This window comes from Trachypithecus francoisi, unplaced genomic scaffold, assembly GCF_009764315.1.
Source record: "Trachypithecus francoisi isolate TF-2019V2 unplaced genomic scaffold, Tfra_2.0 Lachesis_group15, whole genome shotgun sequence".
Classification (NCBI taxonomy): Eukaryota; Metazoa; Chordata; class Mammalia; order Primates; family Cercopithecidae; genus Trachypithecus; species Trachypithecus francoisi.
In genome coordinates this window covers 553,546-567,858 of record NW_022681460.1, presented here as the reverse complement: position 1 = coordinate 567,858, position 14,313 = coordinate 553,546, and the positions used below count along the sequence as shown (strand labels likewise).

General features: G+C 46.3%; 1 non-coding gene across 1 annotated transcript; it reads left to right on the top strand.

The window, feature by feature from the left end:
- Window positions 1-513: 513 nt before the first annotated feature.
- LOC117098232 lies at window positions 514-620 on the top strand. Its single transcript, XR_004443273.1, has one exon. It is a non-coding gene; the product is annotated as a U6 spliceosomal RNA (small nuclear RNA).
- Window positions 621-14,313: the final 13,693 nt, after the last annotated feature.

The window sequence follows — 14,313 nt, the reverse complement described above, 5'->3', positions numbered from 1 at the left end:
GGCCAATTGATTTATCCAGTTGGCTGCCTTTAAGCCGAGGTTCGTGGCTCAAAACCATTATGCAGACTAGGATAGTCACATTACTAATAATTTTACTTTGAATTTCCCCTTTTAAAACTTTGTATTTGTTACTTGTTAAATTTCTGTAGACGTGCAACTCCTAACAGAATAATGCTCACCCAGCACTTTGAGATGATAACAGAAGACTATGGAAAAAGACAAAATTGAACTTGATACTAGACTTTAGGTAGACTTAGCCTGACAGCCACTCCCTTCAAACCTCCCTTGTTGCTCAAATGTGGCTAAAGCGTTTTGATAATGATCCCTACCCACCCATCATGACCCCCAGTGTGGGACCAGACCAGCAACCCAGGTACCAGGGGACGTCAGACCTCACTGCAGCGGGATTGATCGGTGATACTTTTGGAGAGAGACCTTGATCAAAGAGGAAAATGTGGAAGCTGTAACAATCAAAATCAAAATGGAGTCGCTTCTGTTAACAAATGCTCTGCCGTGCTCGCTTGGGCAGCGCATATACTAACATTGGAACGATACAGAGAAGATTAGCATGGCCCCTCTGCAAGGATGACATGCAAATTCGTGAAGCGTTCCATATTAAAAAAAAAAAAATGCTCCAACAAATAGAGCTGGGACAGACCCTAAAGGGAGGGTGGTCATGCACCGCCTCAAACGAAGGAACGAAATGAATGAATGAATGAATGAATGAATGAATACCAGTGCTGCCGGATACGCCTGAAGGGGCAGGGCTTCCCGCCTCAAACATACAGGGCCCTTTGCGGTGTGGGAAAGAGATCCAGGAACCGAAGGCCTCGCCACCCCCACCAGGCACCCACCACACGCTCACTCGCTTAGGAAGGAACCGAGGAATTCTGTGGTCCTCTGTGCAAAACAATTGCAAAAGACTGAAAAAATCATCACCTTGCACAAACGCTGTTGCAACCTTACGCAAAAAGCACTTCTACATCTGTCCAGCAAGTGCCTATCCGGCACTGAACTGGAATCTCCCTCGTTATTCATCTTTGTAGCCAAGGATACTTATCTCAAAACAGTCCTGTGTTCCTCCTCACTTAAAAACCTTTGTCTTCTCTGACTTCCCTGAACGTGCACATCATCTACTAGGGCAGGTGTATTTTCATTGCGATGTCCTATTTCCTAAATCAATGTCATTTTCTCTTAGAGCCTCTCTCTGTGTATTTCTGCTGACAGCCTATTACCCCCACCCCAGTTGCACTCACGCTGGACATTTGGACAACAATGTGGATGGACGTCATGGTTCTCTCCCCACCCCTGAAATGGATGCTGCAGGCAGGGGGCTAGTGTGGCAGGAAGCCCTGAGGGCCTGCTAAAGTTGCAGCTTCTCTTCCATGGAGGGTACAGGAAACACGTTTTGGGGCATTTACTGTGGCTTGTTTTAGATTAACTTGGAAAAGGGAGAAAACACCAAATATTTTCCATCAATGTTCTAAATGTTAATTATTTAACAGTCTCTTTGCTGCTCAGAACTGAGAACACTTTTATCTGATAGTTTGTCATTTCTTTCCAGTATTTTCAGTAACAATGAAGTCAAACACTACCATGAATTTAGATGTGGAGTGAACAAAGTGTCCGGCCTTCATCAGATACTCAAGAAATTCGGACGGAGCAGATGTCCTTGCACGTAATTCACACCTTAAGCCCAAACATAATGCAATGAGTTTTTATTTTGTTTCAAAGCATCAATGTGTGCTCTTTTTCTGCCTGTTCCTTAACAAATGTTACAGCTCTAAATTTCTAGGTGACTGTTTGCTAATGAATTGTTTCTATACCACATCATCCTGAGGCCAAAAGGCGAGTTCAGGAAGATCTCTGTTCGTAGCTCTAAGGTAGCAGAGCCAGCCTGGGAGCAACTTGAAGATGAGAACTGTCTCGTGCCTTTGTTGCCCCGACACTGGGCACAGTAATTGCTCCAAAAAGGGGAATGAGTGAATAGATGCCTGAACAAGCTCCTGGGCATCTAGGAGTGTAACTGCTTAGCATGTGCGATGCGTTCATGGATTTTGTTTTTAAAAGTAAACTTCAGGTTAAGTGAACAGAATAAAACTTGTGTAGACAAATGAACAAGGATGACGTTAAAATGAAAATGGCAATCATCAGGTAACACGTTTTGTGACTTTATTCACTTACGGAAGGTAGACATTCTTTATGGGGGGTTTCTGTGTGTTGCGGCCCTCCTCATTTGATGGGATCACGTCTGATATGCAGGCAGATAAGTTGGTGCATTTATTTTCTTTCCAGTAAAAAGTTCTTTGACTTTTGCTGATAGTTTTCAAGAAGGTATTTTCCATGAAACCACATGAAAAGAAAAACAGAACCACGTCTCCCTGAGGAGCGCCTCCCTGAGGCGCTGACACATCCCCTGTGGATTGCCTGCCCCAGCTTCCCCCATGCCCCTGGCTCTCATGAGCCTCTGTCCTTCCTGTTGAAACACGGAGCAGCTGGGACCACCGTGTTTCCAGATGTTTGGGAGCATCTGGGCTGGATTGGGCTCGGGGGGGTCCCTGCGTGCCTGGGGACGCTGCCCACTGAGCTGTTCTGTGCTTCCAGGCAAGGACAGTCTTAGAATGTCCCTCCGTGGTGACCCACAGCTCCTGCTCCTTCCAAGGTGAAGGTGAATCCACACACCTCATAGGCTCCTTCATTCAATAGCTTTTCAAATGAGTAAGAACGTGCCAGAAGCTCCACAAGGCAGTGGAGACTCGGCCGTGCACAGGACAGAACCCTGCCCTTGGGGAATCTGTGCCAAGCAGGGCAGAACAGACCTGAGCCGGTAGGTCTAAGTGCTTGGGGGCCAGGTGCATTGTCGCTGCCTGCCCTCTAGCCTGAGCTGGCGTCTGAAGAGGGCAACCTGCTGGTGGAGGTGAGGTCTGCGCCTGACACCTCCATGGTCCGGAATGTGTGATTTCTGGGAGGCAGCCACACTGGAGGGGACAGCCTTCTCATCGATCACCCCTTCATTGGCTTTGGAATGTATACCCTTCCTTAGTGGAAGACTTAGTTCCTCAACGGTGTTTTCTAGGTTAACTCTAAGCCAGCTGGGCACAAGAGAATGCTGACCTGGAGCAGCTGGGAACCACGGGGGGTGAACTCGTCCAGGAATACGCAGGAGCTGAAGCGCTGTCCTGGGCTCCCCCTGCCCAGGGCCTGCGTGCATTTCAGTGCATATTTCCTCAGGCCTTAAGAATGCCACCATAGCAGCCATGCAACCACAGAACCGGCGGCTTGGGTCAGAGGCCTCTGGGAGAAGCCACGGCTGCCGGGCGGCTTCTCAGGACACAGGTCCTGCTCTGGGTGGGGCAGAGCCGTCTGGTACGCGGGAGTGCTGGGAGCTGTGTGAAAGGTTGCTCAGGGGTTGTGGATTACGGCCTCCACTGACCTGTGTCCTCACACCGCCACTGCACCCATCCAGCCCACTGATGACCGGCCGGAGGTTGTGAGGCAGCCCGGCCGCCCTCCTCACATGCCTGGGCAGCTGGCACAGCTGCAGACATTCAGCCAAGGCTGCTCCACCTGGACCATCTCTGCATATCCACCTGTGTCCTGCGCAGGGGGCAGGCTTCCTGGATTTAAATTCCTGTTCCAGCTAGTAGGCAAAAGAGGAAGAGAAGAGCAGCCACTGGGGGCCTGAGTGCAGTAGGAAAAAAAAAACAGAGAGACTTTAGGTCAAGGCCAGGCCCGTTTGTGCTCCTGGGCTGGGGAGGGGTGTGGAGAAAAAATTCACTGAAAACAGGATGAGGGACTCATGGCTCTCGAGCTCCCATCAGACATGCTTTTGTAACATGTCTCAAAGGGACATGGATAACATTAAACTACGTTATGCTTAGTAAATTCTTGATTTTATTTATTTGTTATTTTTTAGAGACAGAGTCTCACTTTGTCACCTAGGCTGGAGTACAGTGGACTGATCTCGGCTCACTGCAGCCTCCATCCGCCTCTTGAGTTCAATCGATTCTCCTGCCTCAGCCTCCCAAGTAGCTGGGATTACAGGCACCCACCACCATGCCCGGCTAATTTTTGTATTTTTAGTAGAGACTGGGTTTTGCCGTGTTGGCCAGGCTGGTCTCAAACTCCTGGCCTCAAGTGATCCCCCCGCCTCAGCGTCCCAAAGTGCTGGGATTATAGGTGTGAGACGCTGAGCCTGGCCAAATTTTTGATTTTAAAAACATCTTCTCATTCTTCTTTATTGGCTTGTTTTAAGCAGTTATTAAACTTCGTATTAAAAAAGAAACCTGTCAGTTCACCAGTATTAATTTCTAAAAATGATTTAAATAAGAGCTGAGTTCAGCTGCACACAGGGACAGAAGGCAGCAGCAAGGGAGGGCCAGGGTGTCACCAGGGGCGGGGCTTATCTTCCTTTCCCTGTTGTAAAAAACGATCTAACGATCTGAAAGCCAGAGGTCTCCGGCGCTCCCTTCTGTCCGGCCCACTTGGGCAGGTTTCCTTGGTAGTTGTGGCCTGAGCTTGCATTTGGCCTCAGGTCCCAGGCTGAGTTTTACCGACAGCAGCGCAGTGGCTGACCAGCCTATTCTGAGGCTGCAGCCGCCTCCGAAACCTCTGCTTCTGACACAGGCAGCGCCCTCCAGGCTGGGGAAAGGTCTGCACCTGCGCCAGAAACACAGGAAGGGAAGGCGTCTCCGCGCATCAGGGGCTGGCTGACTGGTTTGTGGATTTTCCAGGCTCTTAATTTCTTTTTCTAACCATCTTGATAGACCAACGGTGCTAAACAGCTTACTGAGAAGGAAGGCAGAAAACAGCAATGGGATTAAAGGGTCAGGTCGTGGATGCACCGACCCTCCTTTTTTTTGTTTTTGAGACGAAGTCTCGCTCTGTTGCCCAGGCTGGAGTGCAGTGGCCTGATCTCGGCTCACTGCAAGCTCTGCCTCCCGGGTTCATGCCATTCTCCTGCCTCAGCCTCCTCCTGCGCGCCCTCCTGTGTGGGTTTATCTCTGCCTTCCGCACACTGGACTCAGGTCCTCAAGGGCAGGTGTCCTCCTGTGTGGGTTCATCTGCTGTGCACTGGACAGAGGTCCTCAAGGGCAGGTGTCCACAGAACAGCTTCCCAGCATCCAGACTCAGCGCCTGGCACATCATAAGCCCTGGTGCAAGTTCGGTAATGAATGAGAGAACCAGTGTGGCGCACTGACTTCCTGGCTTCCTCCTTTGCAGCTTGGTTCCTTTCATCTGCTTCGTGTTGCCAGAGTGATCTTTCTAAAACCATCTCTCATAGAAAGTCCCTGAAAAATGCATCAACAAGTCCAGATCCTCCCAGGCATCCAGGGTCTCCACAGTCTAACCCAAGACTCTGTTCTCACGTCTCTCCTGCTTTTGCTCTTCCAAGACCCTCCACCCAGCACACGCTGCTCACCAGCCTGGCCAACACGCACGCGCGGGTCCTGCCCACCCGGCTCACAGCGTGTGCCACCCTCTTCTTTGTTCCAGTTACCTGACTCCGTGCTGTCATCTCACCCACATGGGTCGCCCCGTCTTCCTGTCTGCCGTGCTCAAGAATGAGCTTCTGGTGGGCAGGCCCAGGTGGACTCATCTTTGGGCCCTGGCATCCAGCACGGACAGCACGCTCGTGGACACAACCAGTCTGCAACACACGAGGCCCTGTACGCTGCACACGTGATTTTGGAAATACTGTCTACTGAACTGTGTCTGCATTTGGAAGATTTCCATAACTCACTGAACTAGTATCTTCCACGTGACCCAAGCATGATGTTCACAGGAAAAAGATTCATTCCAAGTGCAGGACAGACCAATGGGTTGCAATACAGCAGCACGCGCGCTGTCACGGACTGGCTTCAGATTCTACACTGTGGTCTTTAGAGGATGACCACTTGTGGAGTTTTGATGTGGTATCAGGGAAGAGTCCACAGTTCCCCGAAAAGGCCACTAACAAGCACCTCCCTGACTTTTCTTTTTGACTTCAACAGCAAAACAACACACTGCTGTGGGCTGACTGCAGGAGTGTGCATGTGGCCCGGCGCTCTTTCACGAGATTCAGATATTATGCAGATTTGCAAAAGTGTAAAAAAAATGCTGCTTTTCTAATTTTTTTTTTTTGGAAAATATAGAGGCTTTTTGCAAAAACAACATTAACATGTAGGTGGTGTACTGTTATTTTGAAATGAATTAATAAACACATATTTTAAAATTTATCTGGTAAACCTGCAATCCGCAGTAACTTTTAAGCATAGAGGGGTCTGGGACCATGGAGAATGAGACCTGCTGCTGGAGGGTAACTGGGTTGGACAGAAGCTGTGTTGTCTGTGACCGTCTGATTTCTGTCTTTGGACACTTACCCACAGCACCCTGGCAAACCTCATGGCCCAATGAGTGCCTGCTGCTTTTTCATAAAAGAAAAAAGTCTTCCAGTATCTAAACATAACAGGAAAGCAATTTTGTTATATAAATGCAGAAATACTTAGTTTGAGAGTCAGCTGATTATGTACTGGGAGAACTTTTATGAAAAGCTGATGGCTTGGTCTCACTTCCTGCCAAGAACCCTCTTTTAAACCAGCTTTGAGACGGAAGGGTCAAATTGTTGCCAGGAAATGTACAAAACCCCAGAATATTGTAAAGGAGCAAAGGGAAAGGAGGATTTCTGAGGAAAAAAAGAGCATCTGACTCTCTGTTAAACCCCTTCAGATAGAAATAAAATTCTAGAACTATAAATTGGCGCTGCCACCTTAGAACCCAGAGAGCCTCCTGAGGGGTGGCACCTCCAGCACCAACACCACCGTCTCAGAACCAGCTTCCCACAGCCAACTCCATCCCAACACCGACACCACCATCTCAGAACAGCTTCCTGATAGCCAACTCCAACCCCAAGTTAGAAAACGTTCTTTCACATGAAATTCGCGTTTCTCCTTCACAAACACACGCTGCTTCCTGCCCACCTCTCGTCCCCAGAGGAGCTTCTGGAAGACACACGTTCAGTCGCCTCCTCACACTCCAGATTTTTTTTGGTCTTGATTTGAATAGTAAGGGCTGTGGCTGGAAGCAATTGATTTAATAGACAAATTGGTATCTTAATTTAACAGAAATATCTGCATTGTCCATATTTTTATAGCTACAGGGACTGGGTCAAGGGAGAGCCTGTCTCACACCATTTCATAAAAACGTATAAACCTGATGCTCACAAAGGGGCAGAGGACTGAGTGGACACCTAGAAACACCCCCAGGGCCCCTTTCACTCTTGGTATTAAATTGTCTCATGTAAGATGGGATCAGAAGGCAGTGAAATTGTAGAGAGAGCCAGTGGGGAAACATATGACCTGCATTACCTTCCTGGACTACTGTATCTGGTTTTATTGAAAACGGGATTAAAGCTCAGTGGCCCCCCCGGGGAAACGCAAAGCTGTAATCAGTGAAGAGCCGGTGGTTTCCTGATGTCCACGGTCACACGTGGACGCACGGCCCTGGGTTCTCAGGTTGTCTCCTGGTCAGGGTGAGGCCTGAAGGGCCCCGGTGCTGGGTGTGGGTGCTGCCAACAGAAATCACCTCAGTCTCTCACAATGTGTCTTATGGGGTTTATTCTTACTCCAGCTTCCACAGATAAAAGAAGCTTTTTAGGAAGTCATAAAGAAATAAAGATAAACCTCTTGTTGAAGGGCTGCTGCTTCTCTTTCTTTTTAGTTCAGATAACGTGCCAGGTAGAAAAGGTTGAAATTAACTGTTTTTTATCTAACATCTAATAAAGTTGGCAATAATGAGATAAATCAGATTCTTAGATTGATTTCACCCTTCAATTTCCTCCTTCAGAAAAACAAACAGCTTGCAAGCCAAGGGCTGTTTCTACAGACCTGAGGGGCTTACCCACTGGGCTTCCATGCTGTGACATTGCCCACAGCACCTGCAGCAATGGCACGAATAAAATCAGCCATGCAGGCAGCAAGGGCCATCGGGGAAATGGGGGCTGGAGGAGGAGCACAGGCCACAGGGCCCGAGGATGGCACAAGGGACTGCAGACACACATGGCGAGAAGCCTTCCAGGCACCCAGCACACTTGGCTCAATGTGAGGGAAAAGGAAGAAATCAGGGCATTTCCAGTGACTGGCTGGTTTCATCACTGTTTGACTAAATTTCATCACTGTTTGACTAAATTTCATCACCGTTTGACTAAATCTCATCACCATTTGACTAAATTTCATCACCATTTGACTAAATCCCATCACTGTTTGACTAAATCTCATCACCATTTGACTAAATTTCATCACTGCGGGGGGTTGTGGCAACAACAGTGTGTGTTTATAATTTGTTTTCATTTCACTTCTGTGATGCCTTAGATTGAAAGTTGTATTAAGAAAGAACCTTAAGCATAAGGAACCTAAGTTATGTTTGCACATAACATTGGGTGAACAATCACAAATCACAGGACTCCACACTTTTTCTTCTTTCCAAGGGAATGTACACATGACTTGAATCAGAGAAATCCTGAACTGCAGCAAACCCATCTCCTTGAGGACGATGACACTGGCTTAGGCAGTCAAAAACCAAGGGTGACCAAGTGCAGAGCAGGGCCAGGTGATGATGCTGTCACCATACCCCATGCAAACCACATGGACTCCGCTTGTCACCTGGGAGGGCTGTCTTAGATGCCCTACAGCCTTACCAGCTCTCGAACTTTAGTAACAGGTCTTGATGAAAAACAAAAGCAAACAGTTATGTTTTCTTGCAAGTAGTAGCAGACCATTTGTATGTGGCACGAAGTCACAAGACTGCATTATGGAACTGTCGCCACATGCAGGAGAGCCGCCAAGCCCTCAGTCTGCGAGGCCGTGGTGCTTCCTCTGCATGGTGGCTTCGTCCAAGGCACTGGCAGATGAAACGCTGGAATGGAGGAGGGGCCTCGGGCACACTCCTGCCCACCCCTGTGTGTGCCACCAGGTCATCATCTATGAGCCCTGATCAGGCCAGTCACTTCCTCTCTCCAATGGAGAGCTCATGAGCTAATGATAAGGGCATTTTTGACAAGACAAACTTAAACAAGAAGTCACAGCATACACATTGATGTGCATGTCTCTATGGAGTTTATGAACTTGTACCAGACACATGTGTCAAAAAAGCCAGTGTGAAAGTGACTTGCATGAAATCACATCCTAACCCAAGGGTGACAGGTTTGGGGGCAGCTGTCAGAGGACACTGCATGCTGAGCTGGTGCTGCAGATGTGGCCAGGGCACGTGTGGAATGGAGGAGAGGTGTTCCTGCTGTTTTCCACCTTTCCAAAGGAGAGAGCTCACAGAGGCTGCTCTCAGCTACTTAGCAGAGCAAAAGCCTCTGCTGACCACAGGAAGATGGTTCTTCCTTTTTTCTTTTCTGAAAACACATTCACCATGTATATGTAAACATTTACAAATATTTAAGTTAAACACAATCGTTGTATTTAAGGCTGAAGATCACTGAGACTTTCATGTGGCCGGCAGGTTGTTTTGATGAAGTGTCTGCCAGAAGGTCCTCTGAAGCCCCTGAGCTGTGTCTCCACTCTGCTTCAACTCCGTGTTGCTCTAAGAGTCAGTCCCACTCTAACTGCTGCACGTAGGATGCACAGCACAGCAGAGTGGTTTAAGCCACGTCCACATGATGCCACGCAACACATCTGTACTGGGCATCTGTGTAAAATGCATGGTGAATTTCATCATATGCCTTGATTGCAGAATAAGCAAGATATACTGACTTTATGCTCAATGTCCAAGTTTTTAAAGAATGCTTTCTTCAACCCTGAAAGGGTTCTGTCCTATTCTGGCAAGCAGGTATCAGCTGGGCCACCTAAAACACCAGCAATCATGTGATAGTCCAAGCCGACTCCTGGGACGGGTGACAGAATCAACATCTCCCTCATCCAGTAGACAGTGAGCTGCAGCCGGATTATCTGGGGTGTGGGACGCAGCCCCAGGAAAGGCGAGTGGCTGAGCCTGAGGAGCATCTGTAGACTGTGGACTTGTGGATCTGTCACTTGTAGTTCCCTTTGTGAGTGCAGTGGCTGAATTCCAGGTGTGTGTGAATGTGGCAAAGTGACCGATCTGTGGATTTGTAAGATATGTCAATATTGGTTGGGAAAACTTTGTTCTATTTCTTACGTACCTATCTGACCTAATTCTAGAATGCCCTTCAGACCTGCTCCCTCCAAAGTGCAGTTCCAAACCAAAATTATAATAATGCTAGCTTTTAAAATTCCCCATATATTTATCTCTACTGGAGATTTTTTACTGTTTCATGTGGGACTTGGGAACCAGGCATCAAGTTACTGTCTAGGGCCCTTTAATTTCAACGTGAGGGATTTCCCTTTGGCATTTCTTGCACAGCAAGTCTAGTGGTAATGAACTCCCTCAGCTTAAGTTTATTTGGGAGTGGTTCCTTCATTTTTGAAGGACAATTTTGCCAGATAGATAATTCTCAGTTGACAGTGTTTTTTCCTTTTGGCATTTTAAATGTATCTACCTACTGTGCTTTGTCCTCCAAAGTTTCTGATAAAATGGCAATAATTCTATTGAAGGTCCCTTGTAATCTATCTGATGGGTAACTTCTCACTCTCAGGATTGTTTTTGGCCCTCAGTGGTTTGGCTATAATGTGTCTCGGTATGAGTCTCTTTCCAAGTTTATCTTAGTTGGAGTTTGTTGAGTTTCTTGGATTTGCTGATTTATGTCTTTTATCAAATAGGAGAAGTTTTCAGAATTATTTATTCTATATCTCTCTCTCTTCCCCTTCTGAGACTCCTGAAATGTGTGTGTTGGTCCACTTGCTGTTCCCCAGGTTTCTTAAGCTCTGTTCACGTTTCTTCATTCTTCATTCCATTTCTCAGGCTCAATAATTTTCCTATTTTCAACTTTGCTGATTATTGTCTGCTCAAATCTGCTTCTGAACTCCTCTGGTGAATTTTCATTTCAATTACTGTTCTTTTCAGATCTAGAATTTCATTTTGGATCCTATTTGTAATTTATCCTTATTGAGTTATTCTCATTTTGTTCATATATTTTCTATGGACTTTGTCCATGTTTTCTTTGAGCATCTTTAAGATAGCTGTTTCAAAGTCTTGTCCAGTAAGTCTGATGTCTAGGCTTCTTCAGAAATATTTACTGTCATTTATTTTTTGTTTTGTTCGAATGGGCTATACTTTCCTGTTTCTTGTATGCCATGTAATTTTCTTTATTGCTGAAAAACAGACATTTGAATCTTATAACGTTGTACCTCTGGAAATTAGATAATCCTCCTCCCCTTGGGTTTGCTTTTTGATTGTTAAAGGGTGCCTCTGTGGTGAAGACCAGCCTGAGGGAAAAATGTCTCAGTTCTTCTTAGGTTTTTTCTGAACCTGCCACTCCCCTGGCCATGAGCCGGAGCTTTCTAAATTTTCTCTTATATATGGCTGCTCTTGAATGTCCTAATCCTTAAATGCCTGACTCCCCCAAAAAAGCAAAAACAAATCAATAGAAACCCACAGGTGTCACTCCATTAGATCCCACGAAGATGCTTTAGCCAGTGTGGGCAGAACCAATGGTGCCCAGTCTCCGTCTGAACTCAGGGATCCAAAGCAGCAATCACAACACAGAGCCCTGGTATTTGGAGAATAAGGTCCTTATTGCTCATCCTGGCTCCAGCAAACTGCACTAGGAATGTGTGCATGACTGTCTACTATGCACCTGGGAACCAGGCATCCAAAACTGATGGAAACTAACCACAACTTACCAGGCAAGCTTCCCTTTAGAGGCTGCAAGTTGTCAAGTAGACTCCCGAGTTCCAAAATAGTTACTTTGGTTAGTTTCTGCCAGTGCCATTTTTGTCTAGGTGGGGATACAGATCCCTGGTGCTTCCAGGTCTGCCATCTTCTCTGACATCATTCCCCTCCCATGAATTTCTTAAGGTAACACTTCTATTTCTAAAAGTAATTTTGGTTTTGATTTCCTCAATACATATTTTTAAATGGTGAGTTAATTTCTAGGTGGAAAAATTTTTGCTTTTTATCCTTTTGTTGTTGATTTCTCATTCTATTTTTCTTTTCTTTCTTTTTTTTTTTTAAAGAGTCTTGCTCTGTCACCCAGGCTGGAGTGCATGGTGCAATCTTGGCTGACTACAACCTCCACATCCCAGGTTCAAGCGATTCTCCTGCCTCAGCCTTCCGAATAGCTGGGACAACAGGCGCCCACCACCACGTCCAGCTAATTTTTGTATTTTTAGTAGAGACAGGGTTTCTCCATGTTGGCCAGGCTGGTCTCGAACCCCTGACCTAAGGTGATTCACCCACCTCGGCCTCCCAAAGTGCTGGGATTACAGGCGTGAGCCACTGCTCCCGGTCTCTATTTTCTTAAGGGCAGAAAATAGGCTTGTGTTATTTCAGTAAATTGGCTTTTCAGTATTTTGACTGAGGTTTACTTTGGGGTCTACTACATGGTTAAATTTTGTGAACTGTCCATCTGTGTTCGAGAATATTAATAAAAAGGTATCTATTTGTTCTGTATATTTCTATTAGAATAAGCTTGTTTACTGACTTACTCAAATGTATGTCATTTCTTTTGGTTTATGAAATCTTTTGATTTCTGAGAGTGAAATGCATGTTAAGTGTCCTACTACTGAGTCTATTTCTCCTTGTATTTTGCTTGTAATTTTCATTTATTATGCCAGATGCATGAAGATGATAGCTTTAAGACTTTCCTTTTATTATTTACTTTTCTTCTTTTAATGTGCATGCTTAACATCTCAGCATACATAAACTTTTTCCCCAAAACATCCAGATTTAATACAAATTTGTGTCCTTTCTAAGCAAGGTAAGAAATTTAGTATGCTTTCTTCTTTTTATTTCATTGCCCTCATTCATCTCTTTCCTTGAAATAATATGGAAATTTAGTCTCCAACTGTTCAGCTTCTTTGCTTTGGGTTAATAGTTGCTTAGCAATGACTAAAATTTTACTAATTTCTGTACTCAACATTGTTTCTCATTGCCCATGTATTCCTGTTAGATGTGCTCATTTGGCTATCCAGTTTCTCTTGGAAAGGATCTACGGGTCAAAGAATTTCTGATTCCTGAAAATGTGTTAATTTTTCCTCTTAGTGTAGAATGCTAATTTGGCTGACCTTAGGATTCTGGGTTCAACATTATTTTGCTATAAAGGTAAAGAAACATGATGTGGATGCTGGAGTGAGAAGCAGGTTGCAGACGTTTTCTGTAAGATGGGACGGACAGCATGGAGGGGACGCCGCTGACTCGGGGACAAGGTGCTGTCTGAGCAGCTGAGGGACCCTGGGTTCACAGCTGGAGAGACGGCCTTAAGTAGGAGCAGAGTGAGCTCATCCATGTGGGTAGGTTAAAAAGTGGATACTTCCTCTGTTGTGGATTTGTCTATTTCTACTGGTATTCTGTTTATGAATTCTGACTTGATGATGCAGATGCTTGAAGGCTAGCAAACGTGGGTGTGAGAACTTACAGAAAGCAAAGTTGTCACCTGTGGCTGAGGACAGGAGAAGTGCTGGAAAGTTGAGCAGAGGACATGAACCAAGCATCTGAAGAGCGGGGGGGAAGTGGGGAATGGCCGCCGGGCAGCACCCAGGGCTCACTGGATTTAAGGTGGGACCAGTAATGATGACTGTGGGATTTTCTCTAGCCACATTCTAAAAGCAGAGTTGGATTTAATTCAGGTGTGTGGTTTTACCACATATACACAATGAGAGAGGCAAAGTAGTGTATACAAGAAAGTCACTTCCATTACTGGCCACGGAAGTCAGCAGATAGGGGAGGACAGGTGAAGAAGGGACCAGGGCCGATGACGGGCACTTGGCTGCACTGTGCTGGGTCAATGGACCCAACTCCTGTCTGACTGAGGAATCACCGTGTGCCAGAGGTAACGAGCTGTGTGGCTGGAGAGTGTTGGGGACTGAGACTGTGAAGGAGTTGAGTTACTGGTAATGACAAGGCCAAAGGTGGGGAACAAGATCAGTGGGAGGGGACATCAAGGAGCTGAGATCAGGGCACCGGAAGGATTAGCTACAGGATACTAAGGCTGCCAGAAATTATTACAAGAGTCATACTGGGAAGAGTGACAGCCAGGAACCCGAAGGCCAACAGAGAGGACTGGTGGGTGACAGGGTTGGATGATGAGATTCCAAGTTTGTTGCTTTAATGGAGAAGGGGAAATGGTCTGTGCAGAAGACTGTATTTTCCAAAAACGGCCGTAGTAATACTTCTGGTCTCATATGATTTCCTGGGACTCTGTCCTGCTCAGTCAAGAGGAAGCAACTACTTCATCTCCATCTGAATTTGGAC